Below are 14,747 nucleotides of genomic sequence, written 5' to 3'. Positions count from 1 at the left end.
CCTAGCCTATTTTGTGAAGCTGGACTTGTAGCTTATTGCAGCATGGACTGCATCTGAATGAAGATTTTAGGACAAAGTTCCATTCTTCTTAATTTGAGGAATCATTCATTCATTCTTGCAGCACTATGCATCCTCTTATGTTTCACTAGTCACATCTTTCTGTTGTCATTTTTGTAGAGTTATATTCTTGGTGTCATTGTATATAGCAATAAATTGATTCTATTCAGCTTTGATTCTACATTTAATCACCTGAAAACATTATTTTCTTTCCTGCTACTCTAGCACAAAATTATCTCTTAAGAATAATTTGAATTTTTAGATATTTTTTGATGCCTCATACATCTCTGTAAAATATTAGGGTCCTCTAATAAATAATTTTACTTGGGGTCTAATTTTAATAACTTTTAAAATTATTCTATTGATTGTATTCTGCTATCTATGATAGATAAAAGTTGTAATAGGCACATGATAATTTATATTCAACAGAATAATTTGAAAAGTTATTAAATTAGAAATATGACACACATTTTATAATTATGAGGGGACATTCTGAGTACAGCAGAACAGAAAGATGAAAAGTTCCTCCATTCTGGTGACATTGTTGAATTGCAAAATTAAACAACTCTAGAGCTCCTCTGCTTGAAAATTTTATATGTGAGATGATAAACACTTTGTGTTCAACCTCTTGTTAGTCGGGGCTGATACAACTTGCAGGTAAATAGTTTCTACCTGTTAGAGATGTTTTATCACAGTAGGAAAAACATAACTAAACTGATTAAAAATAAATGATAACCATGACAAAATCTATGAAAGCACAAAAGGTGAAGAGAATGTTGATGGGCGAGCATTCTAGGAGAGGCTTATTAATGCAGGTTATATTCAAATGGTGTTTTCAGGGATAATTGGGAATTTGTCAGAAAAAAAGAATGTTTTGGGAAGTAGAAGAGATAGTCATGCACAGAAAAACAAGATCAGGAAGAAACTGTTATAAGTAGTGCAGGACACAAAAATATTGTCCATGCATGTGCACACAGGGGTGTGTGTGTGTGTGTTTGTGTACACATGCAGGTGAGAAAGAATGAGAGGGAGAGGACGAGGTAGAAAAACACACACAGAGAAACATAGACAAAGACATAGGGACAGTAGGTGTTTGAGATCATGATTAGCATGTGTTTGAGGTGTTAATGGTGAGAAGAATAATTGAGCTACTGGGCAGGGATAGAAAGAGAGATTAAAGAGAAAGTTTTGAAACAGCTTCTGTTCCAAGACCCGGGAACTCATTCATGTTAATTGAATGTGGAAGGGAGCCAGTATAGGAAGAGTATCATGAACAGCTTTAGTTGTATCTTTTATTATGTTGTTCTGTCAGTGTTTGAAGAATGCAATGTAGGGGAATATCGAGAGTCTGTGAATGGCAGTGACAGAGAATGATGGAATTGGAGGCCATGGAGATCAGATATAAAGCTACTGCTCTCTAATGTGAATGACTCTGGGGTAGGACTAAAATTCAAAGTGAGGAGAGATGATTAAGGAGGCATTAATGAGACATTCATGTCTTCCACTCCAACTGTATTTTTCACCACCCTTCATCCTTCTCCAGGCATATTGCCGTCTTTTGGGTCATTAACTTTAGAAATGTTTCCCCTCCTCAGTCCAGAACCTATTCTTCTCTTTCATCCTGGAATGCTCTCCCTGGACTCCTTATCTGGGAAACAAATGCTTATCTACTGGGTCTCATTTTTAATGCCCTTGTTTGGGGGAACCTTGGCCCCAGGTGGGTCAGCTAACCGTATTAATATTCTGTGTCCTCAGAGTATTGTAAAATGTTCTTTCATTAGAATTATTCAAGTTGTATCTAAATAAAGCTTTGTGAACGTACCTCTTTTACATGTAGTTCATCCACTAGACTGGGTATTCCATGAATACAGGGACCATGTCTGTTTTGTCACCTGCCATGTTCTGACCATATCATGCTTACCCAATAAGTAGTTTGTGAAAAAGTAAACAAATAAATGTAACATTTGTTACTAGCCTGAAATGGAAAAGTATGTATAAAGCATTAGGGTTGTGGAAATACTTAAATAGGGAATGTGATTTACATCCATTGTCCTTCATCATTTGGGATTTTGCAGACTAATAATTTTATAAAAGCAATGCGATCCCTTCACCAAAAAAATCTGTAATTTAGTATCAGTTAACATCAGTTTAAGAAATCTCATTTTAAAGACTATTATTATTAGAAAATTATCCAATCATGTTTAGAGTGTAGGAAGATAAAAGTTATCTAGGAAATCTGTGTTCCTAAATAAATAGTACTGGACAGAGGATTACACATTCTCTATATTTCTATTAAAATAAGATGAGTGGCCCATTCAGTATGATATTGGCTGTGGGTTTGTCACAAATAGCTCTTATTATTTTGAGATATGTCCCATCAATACCTAGTTTATTGAGAGTTTTTAGCATGAAGGGCCGTTGAATTTTGTTGAAGGCCTTTTCTGTATCTATTGAGATAATCATGTGGTTTCTGTCTTTGTTTCTGTTTACATGATGGATTACGTTTATTGATTTGCACGTGTTGAACCAGGCTTGCATCCCAGGGATGAAGCCCACTTGATCGTGGTGGATAAGCTTTTTGATGTGCTGCTGGATTCGGTTTGCCAGTATTTTATTGAAGATATTTGCATCGATGTTCACAGGGATATTGGTCTAAAATTCTCTTTTTTTGTTGTGTCTCTGACAGGCTTTGGTAGCAGAATGATGCTGGCCTCATAAAATGAGTGAGGGAGGATTCCCTCTTTTTCTATTGATTGGAATAATTTCAGAAGGAATGGTACCAGCTCGTCTGTGAATCTGTCTAGTCCTGGATTTTTTTTTTTTTTTTGGTTGGTAGGCTATTAATTATTGCCTCAATTTCAGAACCTGTTATTGGTCTATTCAGGGATTCAGCTTCTTCCTGGTTTAGTCTTGGGAAGGTGTATGTGTCCAGGAATTTATCGATTTCTTCTAGATTCTCTAGTTTATTTGCATAGAGGTGTTTATAGTATTCTCTGATAGTAATTTGTATTTCTGTGGGATTGGTGGTGATATCCCCTTTATCATTTTTTATTGCATCTATTTGATTCTTCTCTCTTTTCTTCTTTATTAATCTTGCTAGTGGTCTATCAATTTTGTTGATCTTTTAAAAAATCAACTCCTAGATTCATTGATTTTTTTGAAGGGTTTTTGGTGTCTCTGTCTCCTTCAGTTCTGCTCTGATCTTAGTTATGTCTTGCCTTCTGCTAGCTTTTGAATGTGTTTGCTCTTGCTTATCTAGCTCTTTTAATTGTGATGTTAGGGTGTCAATTTTAGATCTTTCCAGCTTTCTCTTGTGGGAATTTAGTGCTATAAATTTCCCTCTACACACTGCTTTAAATGTGTCCCAGAGATTCTGGTATGTTGTATCTTTGTTCTCACTGGTTTCAAAGAACATCTTTATTTCTGCCTTCATTTTATTATTATGTACCGAGTAGTCACTCAGGAGCAGGTTGTCCAGTTTCCATGTAGTTGAGCGGTTTTGAGTGAGTTTCTTAATCCGGAGTTCTAGTTTGATTGTGCTGTGGTCTGAGAGAGAGTTTGTTAAAATTTATGTTCTTTTACATTTGCTGAGGAGTGTTTTACTGCCAACTATGTGTTCAATTTTGGAATAAGTGTGATGTGGTACTGAAAAGAATTTATATTCTGTTGATTTGGGGTGAAGACTTCTGTAAATGCCTATTAGGTCCACTTGGTGCAGAGCGGAGTTCAATTCCCGGATATCCTTGTTAACTTTCCATCTCGTTGATCTGCATTTCCTTTGAAAACTGGCACAAGACAGGGATGCCCTCTCCCACCACTCCTATTCAACATACTGTTGGAAGTTCTGGCCAGGGCAATCAGGCAGGAGAAAGAAACAAAGGATATTCAGTTAGGAAAAGAGGAAGTCAAATTGTCCCTGTTTGCATATGACATGATTGTCTATTTAGAAAACCCCATTGTCTCAGCCCAAAATCTCCGTAAGCTGATAAGCAACTTCAGCAAAGTCTCAGCATACAAAATCAATGTGCAAAAATCATAAGCATTCTTATACACCAATAACAGACAGACAGAGAGCCAAATAATAGGTGAAATCCCATTCACAATTGCTTCAAAGAGATAAAATATCTAGGAATCCAGCTTACAAGGGATATAAAGGACCTCTTCAAGGAGAACTACAAACCACTGTTCAACAAAATAAAAGAGAACAAAAACAAATGGAAGAACATTCCATGCTCATGGATAGGAAAAATCAATATTGTGAAAATGTCCATACTGCCCAAGGTAATTTACAGATTCAATGCTATTCCCATCAAGCTACCAAGGTCTTTCTTCACAGAATCGGAAAAAAACTACTTTAAAGTTCACATGGAACCAAATAAGAGCCCACATTGCCAATACAATCCTAAGCCAAAAGAACAAAGCTGGAGGCATCATGCTACCTGACTTCAAACTATACTACAAGGCTACAGTAACCAAAACAGGATGGTACTGGTACAGGAACCAAAACAGAGATATAGATCAATGGAACAGAACAGAGCCCTCAGAAATAATACCACACATCTACAACCATCTGATCTTTGACAAACCTGACAAAAACAAGAAATGGAGAGAGGATTCCCTATTTAATGAATGGTGCTGGGAAAACTGGCTAACCATATGTAGAAAGCTGAAACTGGATCTCTTCCTTATACCTTATACAAAAATTAAATCAAGATGGATTAAAGACTTAAATGTTAGACCTAAAACCATAAAAACCCTAGAAGAAAACCTAGACAATACCATTCAGGTCATAGGCTTGGGCAAGGACTTCATGTCTAAAACACCAAAAGCAACGGCAACAAAAGCCAAAATTGACAAATGGGATCTAATTAAACCAAAGAGCTTCTGCACAGCAAAAGTAACTACCATCAGAGTGAACAGGCAACCTACAGAATGAGAGAAAATTTTTACAATCTACCCATCTGACAAAGGGCTAATATCCAGAATCTACAAATAATTTAAACAAATTTACAAGAAAAAAATCAAACAACCCCATCAAAAAGTGGGCAAAGGATATGAACAGACACTTCTCAAAAGAAGACATTTATGCAGCCAACAGACACATGAAAAAATGCTCGTCATCACTGGCCATCAGAGAAATGCAAATCAAAACCACAATGAGATACCATCTCACACCAATTAGATGGCAATCATTAAAAAGTCAGGAAACAACAGGTGCTGGAGAAGATGTGGAGAAATAGAAACACTTTTACACTGTTGGTGGAACTGTAAACTAGTTCAACCATTGTGGAAGACAGTGTTGCGATTCCTCAAGGATCTAGAACTAGAAATACCATTTGATCCAGCCATCCCATTACTGAGTATATACTGAAAGGATTTTAAATCATGCTGCTATAAACACACATGAACACATATATTTATTGCGGCACTATTCACAATAGCAAAGACTTGGAACCAATCCAAATGTCCATCAATGATGGACTGGCTTAAGACAATCTGGGACATATACACCATGGAATACTATGCAGCCATAAAAAAGGATAAGTTCGTGACTTTTGCAGGGACATGGATGAAGCTGGAAACCATCTTTCAGAGCAAACTTTTGGAAGGACAGAAAACCAAACACCGCATGTTCTCACGCATAGGTGGGAACTGAAAAATGAGAACACTTGGACACAGGGTGAACATCACACACCAGGGCCTGTCATGGTTTGGGAGGAGGGGGGAGGGATAGCATTAGGAGATATATCTAATGTAAATGACAAGTTAATGGGTGTTACATATGTAACAAACCTGCACGTTGTGTACGTGTGCCCTAGAACTTAAAGTATAATAAAAAATAAAAGTAAAGTTAAATAAGATGAGAGGCAATCACTTGAAGTTATAACAGAACATTTTAGAATATGTATGAAAATTGAATGCTTAACATTTGGTATTTACAAACTATCCTCTAGAGATAAATTATTACATTGTGAATACTGTTCTTTCTTATACGCTTCATAGATGCTGTGTTTGGAAAGTAGAGTGTAAGAAATGTAGGTTAAAAGAACCTTATTGCCTTAAAATGTGATTTTTTTTTCTAATTAATTTTTACCAATGTCCAATGTTAACATTGACTAATTAAGGGGTGATTATTTGAATGGGCTCTACTATTTACTTGCTTTGTTAAATTTGGACAAATTTCTTAAACTCTGGGTTGTAGTTCCCTCATTTTTAAAAGGTAGCATGATTGGTTGCTATGATACAGTGTACATAATGAACTTATATGTTTCTGACACATGACAAGAGTTCTGTATGTAACAGCTATCATTGCCATCTGCCCTATCCCCCGAGAAAAGGAGAAAAAGTAATTCAGAGGATTTTTTGTACTATTTCACCTTTTTAAACCAGTAAAATTTTGACCCTCTCCTAAATTAAATTCACTGTCCCAGATTTTAATTAAACATTTGCCTGTGTTCTTCCATTTGCAAATAATTCACCTATGAATACAGATCACAACTATCCACAAACATACTATCAACTGAGTTCCTTAATTATTATAGGATCTTAAGTTTTTTAACAATACCATTGTATACAAGCAATATATTTACTGATCATTTCTCAGAGATTATTAGCAAAAGAAAATAAATTATTGCTAAATTAGCTCCTGTAATGTAAGCAAGGATTTATGTTATTTTGAAATATTAATATATACATTTATTAATAATAGGGTAATTATTAATACAGCTTAATATAGTGATATTTATCTTCAAAACACTTTGGGAGTGCTAATATTCTATTTCTCATGATTAATTTAGAATAATTCTCCTCTTGAATAAATAATATGTGTCATCAGTTACATTACTTATACTTTATTTATTATCAACTTTATGTTAGTTAAAAATTAAGTTTAGAAGCACCCATGAAGTTCTTCATTGTTCTTTTCTCTGTCTTCATAGTTTTTATTTTTAGTCTATATAAAATTTTAACTGAATCATCTGGCAATTACTGAAGTTATCAGTATTAACTCTATAAGTTATTATTTCTATAGCTGTTGCAAAGTTAAAAATTAGCATTTAGGCTGGGCGCAGTGGCTTATGCCTGTAATCCCAGCACTTTGGAAAGCCAAGGCAGGTGGATCCCGAGGTCAGGAGTTCAAGATCAGCCTGACCAAGACGGTGAAAGCCCATCTCTACTAAAAAATACAAAAAATTAGCTGGGCATGGTGGTGGGTGCCTGCAATCCCAGCGACTCGGGAGGCTGAGGCAGAGAATTGCTTGAACCCAGGAGGCAGAGGTTGTAGTGAGCTGAGATCACGCCACTCACTCCAGCCTGGGCGATAGAACAAAATTCCGTCTCAAAAAAAAAAAAAAGTGTTTAGATTTAGGTACTATCAGTGTTTTCCATTGGTTAGTGGATAAAATCTAAGTTCCTCAGTTTGGAGGTCAAATCTATCAACTAGTGTTTGATATAATATACTTTCCTTCTATTGGAACTTGCTACTTGGAGAATATTCATATCCTAGTTTTAATTTTTAACTTATTTTTAATTATTTTTTAAATTTTTGGGTTCTAGTAGGTGTGTATACTTACAGGTTATATGAGACATTTTGATACAAGCATACAATGCTTAATAATCACATCAGGGTAAATGGAGTATTCATCATTTCAAGCATTTATCATTTCTTAGTGTTATTAACATTCAAGTTATACTCTTTCATTTATTTTTAAATGTCCAATAAATTATTGTCGACCATAATTACCCTGTTGTGCTGTCAATTACTAGCTCTTATTCATTATATCTGACTATATTGTTGTACCCATTACTCTTCCCCGCTCCCTCTGTCCATTACCCTTCCCTCCTTATGGTAACCATCATTCTGAGTGTCCATCAACAGACAAATGGATAAAGACAATGTGGTGTATATAATAATGAAGGATCATTCAGCCATAAAAAAGAATGAGATTTTTTTCATCTGTAACAACATAGAACTGAAGAATATTATATTAAGTGAAATAAGCTGGGCACAGAAAGACAAACTTTGCATGTTCTCATTTATTTCTGGGAGCTAATAATTAAAATAATTGAACTCTATGTGCTATTTTTAATTAAAAAGTAGAATCATGTACCATTTTTTTTAATTTCAGTAGAGTTATGTACCATTTTTAATTTACATGATTTTCTTTTTTTTTTTTTTCCACTTTCTCTCCATTTTATATTAAGTGAGATCTGTCTCATTTGAAAATCCAGTTCATCCATAAGATAGTCCTAGGGTCTAGTTTCTAGCCTCAATTCCTCTGTCATATTCCTAAATTTTTTCTTGACTAGAATTAGTCTTGTTCTTACACACAGTATTTTATATTTTTTAAATCATTTTTCTTATTTGGAAACAAACTATACCATATCAGGCAAAAACTAAACAAAAGGCAACAAAGAACTTAAAAGATCATTAAGTGAAATAAGCCAGGCAAGGAAAGACAAAGATCACATGTTCTCACATATTTGTGGGATCTAAAAATGAAACAATTGAACTCATGGACATAAGAGTAGAAAAATGGTTACCAGAGGCTGGGAAGGGTAATGGGGACTTGGGGAGTAGTTGGAGACGGTTAATGGCTACAAAAAGAAAATAGAAAAAATAAATAAGACCTTGTATTTGATAGCACAAGATGGTGACAATACTCAATCATAACTTAATTGTACATCTTTAAATAATAACTTAAAGAGTGTAAGGGGATTCTTTGTTATTCAAAAGATAAATGCTTGAGGAGATGGAAACCGCATTTGTCATGATGTGCTTAGTACACATTGCATACCTGAATCAAAACATCTCATCTACCCCATAAATGTGTACACCTACTATGTACTCACACAATTTTAAAAAATAAATTAAGAAGAAATAAAAAACAATACTTCAAATATGAACGCTTAAAATAAAAAGAAATAAAGAATGTATAATCGGCTGGGTGCAGAGGCTCACACGTGTAATCCCAGCACTTTGGGAGGAGAGGCAGGCAGATCACTAGAGATCAGTAGTTCGAAACCAGCCTGGCCAATATGGTGAAAGCCCATCTGTACTAAAATTACAAAAATTAGCCTTGCATGGTGCCGGGTACCTGTAATCCCACCTACTTGGGAGGCTGAGGCAGGAGAATCATTTGAACCCGGGAGGCAGAGGTTGCAGTGAGCCAAGATTTAGCCACTGCCTTCCAACCTGGATGACAGAGAGAGACTCTGTTAAAAAAAAAAAAAAAAAAAAAAAAAAAGAAGTATAATTATTTCAAGAAGGAAAAAAGTATCTTATATTTCATTTTTTCTCTCATAAAATTTGCTTTACATACACACATTTTTACAGGATACTATTGTGTATGTTGTTTTGTGATACATTTTATTTTATAGAAGTATAAATAATTGCCATTTTGTAACTACAAAGTATTTATTTTTTTTGTTGTTTTTATGTAAGGTGTGTACATAATACAATAATAAAACAAGCACACATAGATTTACCAACCAACACAACCCCGTTGGGGCATTACCAAGATTACTGACATTAGTTGGGAATTCATGCGAAATGCTTGTCCTAAATTTTGTGTTTATCATTCCCAACCCTTGTGTGTTTGTGTATTTGTGTGCATTTTCTCCCATGTACGTTTGTCTTTAAGAAATATAGCTAGTATTGATTATCCTGAATTTTATAGAATCAGTAATATTCTCTAATTTTTGGAACTCACATTTTTCACTGAATATTTATTTCAAGGATATCTTTGTTACTTGTAGTTGTAGTTCAATTAAGTCTCATTGACAAATTCAAGTATGAGATAATACTATAATTTATTTCTCTCTATTCTCCTATTGATAGAAAGGATAATTCAGCTTTTGCTCTTATTTACAAAGGAGCTAAAAGTGTTATATTTCATATCTCTACAGAGATAGCCTAGAATATATAACTAGAAGTGAGTTGTAAGATCAAAGACCATGTGTCTATCAATGTTAAGAAAATTGTCAATTTTTTTCCAAAAATATTTAAAATTTATCTATATAAATATTGTGGATGATCACTCTTATTCCATTCCACATGCTCAACAATACTTGTTATTTTAAGCCTTAAATTTTGCTTAATTTTGATCTGCTATAACATGGTAGCTCACTGGGTCTTAAGTTGCACGTTCTTAATTACATAAGAGATAAAGGTGGTGATTGCTCTGGGCAAATAGCATTGATAAAATTCATGATTATAGTCAGGAAAGAAAGCAAATTGGAAGAGAAATATCAAATTGAATAAAAGCACAGAAAGGATGGTATAGGGTTTATTCAGGAAATCATAAATTCCCATAGTTGGTTGCAAGGGGGCCTTATACAATACATTAATTTTTGATAATTTTGATGGTAATTATCTTACTATATACCACTATTTATCCTGAAGTTAGACCAAAGAAAAAATTGAGAAAAATCCAAGATTTTGCTAAGAATCAAGACAGCTATTCAACTTTTAGGGAATTATTTGTTGTATTTAGAAATAACTCTATTAGTGAGCTCATTAGGAGGTAAGGGGACACTGGCTTTTTGAATTTCCAGAGTCCTTGCTCTGACTATTTCACTTCTGGAACAACTGGTATTTCTTTAACTGTGGTGTAAATTGAATATAGTCAGTTGGCTTTATTTCTGGAACCTTTCATAGGGCTAAAGCTCTGTACAGAGTCTTTGTTGCTGAATTCTTGCTCTTGGTTTTGCAGGGAGTAGAATTAGTAAAGTGTTTTTTGGTGTTATATTTGGACTGTAATCAAATAGATGATACTTGAGAGCAATGGGTGGTTGATACGCTCTTAGCTGCACAGCGTCTTTGCATATCCTCGCATTCGCAGCTGTGTTCTGTGGTGTAAATGGGAGAGAGGTGACCCCCTCACCAGGTCCACTCCTTGGTCTTGAGGTTTGAGAAAGACACCTCTGGTCACTAGAAATGTGCTTGCAATTTTTGTTATTGTTGTTGTTAGGTTTTTCAGGCCATGGGGCTCCCTTGGGAATTGGACCTGAGCTGGTGGCCACAGCCCTGGGGTTCTAGGATCTGTTTGCAGCTCCCTTCTTTGGATACTTGAGGTTGAATTTTGGGTGTACTGGGGGATCCAAAGGGCTTTCAGGTTGCCAAAACGCAGTCAGGTGGAGCAAAGGACCCAGGGTATGCAGTTGAGGTTGCACTGTGTACATGCACCTTGGGATAGCCAAGCAGAGGCCCTAGGTGGTCCTGGTAGGCAGGTAGGCCTATAGGACTGATGGGCCCCAGTCCTGCAGGGAATCAGGCCCTATTTTACCCCTGGCAGTTAGCTGGGGCTAAAGCCTCTCAGAGGGAGATAGGAGCTCTGGTGGGAGGGGACTTATGGCCCAGCTCTGCCAGTGCTGACCCATACTGAAAGGTCCCCAAATCCATGTGTGCTGCAGCTCCATCTCTGTCTCATCTCTGGGGAGATCCCCCTGCCAGCTCACATGTCCATGGGGGTATGGAGACTCCTGCAATTAAGATCCTAGAGGTCCACAGTGAGGTGAATAGTCCCCCAGTTGCTTCACTCCTATCTTCCCCAGGTACCATTCAGAGTTGGAACAGTTTTTTGGTTTTTTGTTTGTTTGTTTGTTTTTGTTTTTTTGTAATTTAAAAAAAATTTTATTGTAGCAAATCTCTATTCCCTGAGAATAGAGAGACAGGTAGAGCAAGGACAAGTATTGTCCCTTTTTTTTCTTCAAACTCTGTAGGTCATTTTTGTCCAAAAAAAATATTTTTAGATATCACTACAGATGCTTTCTCTGATCACACTTTTTCTCACTTTATGTGCATGAATTAAAGTCAAAGAAGGGATGATTTTGGGAGGATCATGGGTGGACCACATTCATAACCCCTCTATATGACTTAATTTTATCTAGTAACAACCTATAAATATATAAAACTAACAGAAATTTCTAGAAGACCAAAATTAGTAAATCTATAGGAGAATCAAATAATATATTTGGCAAACTTAATTCGATAAATGCATATGAGCATTTGCATTCTCCACACAGGACTTGATTTTTCATGCCCATTAAATGTGTGTTTTATTTTCTCAAAGCAATTACTTACTTGGCCATAAAGCAAGCTTTAATAAAATTAAAGTATATGTTAGCAAACTGTACTCTATATGCATAGTTCTCTGTAGAGAGCCACTTTTCTTTCTTTTCCAATTTTTTTTTTTTTTTTTTTTTTTTTTCTGCTAATAGCACAGAATACCCCGGGGAAGTCATTACATAAATCTGATTTCAAGAGGGAACTTAGGGTGAACAGTAACAAATTCTGTCAACCACTTTCAGACAAGTAGAAAATCACAGTACCTGGTAAGGTGCAAGTCAAAGAACAAATAGATCGGAATCTGACAGCATGGGTTAAATAATTAGCTGTATAATCCAAATGCTATTTGATTTTCCTTACTCGGTGGACCTCTCAGTCTGTTTTTATACCCTGAATATGGAGCTAATAATACCTGTCTCATAGAGTTCAGTTGCAATATCCCAAGAGTTCTGTGATGTTTTAAGCATCTTCTTTTTGTCAGCCTTAATGCTCAATGTGATGAGTTGTAGAGATGTAAGGGGCATTGTCTTTGCCTTTAAAAAAGTTCATCATCTCATTTCTGTCAGGGCTCCAGGAAATTAAATGAAGTCAGTTAAACAAAATGACTATTCCAATCATTTCATTCATCTGCATGATCCTTACTATAGCCCATGGTTTGACTTCTGAAGAGTCCGTTCCATTTGTGGACTTTGGAAGAATTGTATTGCTACCAAAGTTGGTCTTTGGTACCCATCATTTCTCACTGTTTTAGCTCTTGACTGCCCTCATTCTGGCATCTAGTTGCTACAGGCTATGTGCCCTTCATTTGTGTCCTTTCTCTCTGGAACCACTGTTCCTCCTTACCTGTTGTCAGTTTTCTTAATACCATCGTTTATATTTTGTTCATTTTTTTCATGGTTTCAGGTGAAACAGAACAGTAGTCTCTCCTTATCTGCAGGGGATATTTTCCAAGATCTCAACTGGATACCTGAAACTGGATAGTACTGAATCCTCTATACACTGTATTTTTTCTATACATACTTATGATAAAGTTTAACTTATAAATTAGGCACAATAAGATATTAACAGCAATAATTAATAATAAAATAGAACAATTAATATACTATAATAAAAGTTAAGTGAATGTGGTCTTTCTCCTTCTTTCTCTCTCTCTCTTAAAATATCTTAATATTTTCAAAACTTGGTTGACCTCAGGTAAATGAAATCATAAGAAGTGAAACCACATATAAAGGGTATTACTGTAAATGTGATTATTGTAACTTCATCTTGGTCAGAAATAGAATCCGTCTCATTCTGTTTTAAGACAATTAAATAAAATGTTGCATTTAAAGTGCTTACCAATCAGGTGAAATATACAAATTGATTATATATGTATATAAAGTGATATATATCTTATATATGTAATATGTATTGTTTTATACACACACACACACACACACACACACACACACTCACAATTTATTATCACTTTGAAGACCCCTGTGGGTCCAGGATCAAAAAATTTTTCTCTGTTAGCCGCTTTTACTCTCCTTGAGTATTCTTCAGTGCAGGGGTTCCCAGCCATGGACCAGTACTGTTTCGTGGCCTGTTAGGAAGCTGGCCGCACAGCAAGAGGTGAGCAGCAGGTGAGCAAGCATTACCACCTGAGCTCTGCCTCCTGTCAGATCAGCGGCAGCATTAGATTCTCACAGGAGGGGAACCCCTATTGTGAACTGTACATGCAAGGGGTCTGGGTTATGTGCTTTTTATGAAAATCTAATTCCTAATGATGTGAAGTGGAACAGTTCCATCCCGAAATCATCGTCTCCCCGTTCATGGAAAAATCGTCTTCCACAAAACCAGTCCCTGGTGCCAAATGGTTGGGGACCACCACTTGAGTATATTTGCACCGCTAAGGAAAAAAAAACTTCATATATCAGTTTTTAAAAATGTCCCCATGTTATATATTAAAAATATGCACAGACTATAGAAAAAAATCAAGATAAATTAGAAAAAAAGCCACTTATGTAATATGCATGCTATTTTTTTTTTTTAATGGCACAAGAAAAAGACTAATATATTTCATTTATTCTGGAATTCTGGATTTTACAGTTATCCTCTTAGGGATTTTTATTTCATCCATTTACAGAACAGTTAATTTAATTGAAGTTTTCATAGTGTTTAACGTGAATTCTGAGTACCATTTAAAAGATGTAGGCTTCAAACTTTTTATCAGAAAAGGTAAGAGAAAGTTTGGATATTTTAATGAGGGAATATTAAAGTATTTTGCCTTGTGTAGGATTATGAAATATAATCAAGAGCTAGGAAAATGAGTCTCTAGTACATTAGAAATTACTAGAAGAAGTAGTTGTTTTAGTTTTGTATTGCTATTGCAACAAATACCACAAACTTGCTGACTTAAAACAACGTAAATATTTTCTCTCACATATCTAAAGGCTAGAAATGTGAAATCTGGCAGGACTACACTTCCTCTAGAGGTTCTAGGGGATAATCCCTTCTATGCCTCTCACAGCTTCTGGTGGTTGTCTGGGGATACCTGGGCTTGTGGCTGTCTATATGTGCCCCATTACCACCTTGCCTTCTATTCCATGTTTCTGTGTGAAATCTCCCTCTTCTTCTGTCT

Source organism: Papio anubis, unplaced genomic scaffold (assembly GCF_008728515.1).
Source record: "Papio anubis isolate 15944 unplaced genomic scaffold, Panubis1.0 scaffold263, whole genome shotgun sequence".
Taxonomy (NCBI): Eukaryota; Metazoa; Chordata; class Mammalia; order Primates; family Cercopithecidae; genus Papio; species Papio anubis.
This window is presented reverse-complemented; position numbering follows the sequence as displayed.